Below are 415 nucleotides of genomic sequence, written 5' to 3' on the forward strand. Positions count from 1 at the left end.
AGGTGCTGACATCAGCTCTATATACAATTCGTCAAATCTATTCCATCTTCGCTATATATCAGCATACAGAGTCAGCAACCCTGCGTTTCGTCAAGCTTTGACAAGATGTTATCACCTTCAAGTACTGGATGTGGGCATTTCGGGCAATCTTGATGTACCTACTGACATGAATAATCTTGTGAATCTGCGTCATCTTATTGCTCATGAGAAAGTGCACCACGCAATAGATTGTGTCAGCAACATGACCTCTCTTCAGGAATTAAAATTCAAGGTTCAAAATGTTGGCAGTTTTGAGATAGGACAACTTCAGTCCATGAATGAGCTTGTATCACTAGGAGTTTCTCAACTTGAAAATGTGAAGACTAAAGAAGAGGCGTGGGCAGCCATGCTGACACACAAAGAGTATCTAGAAACA

General features: G+C 41.0%; 1 pseudogene; it reads left to right on the plus strand.

Annotated features, from left to right (window-relative positions):
* Positions 1-415, plus strand: part of LOC119356508 — a 7,545-nt pseudogene that overhangs the window by 3,401 nt on the left and 3,729 nt on the right.

The sequence above is a fragment of the Triticum dicoccoides genome, chromosome 2A (assembly GCF_002162155.2).
Source record: "Triticum dicoccoides isolate Atlit2015 ecotype Zavitan chromosome 2A, WEW_v2.0, whole genome shotgun sequence".
Lineage (NCBI taxonomy): Eukaryota > Viridiplantae > Streptophyta > Magnoliopsida > Poales > Poaceae > Triticum > Triticum dicoccoides.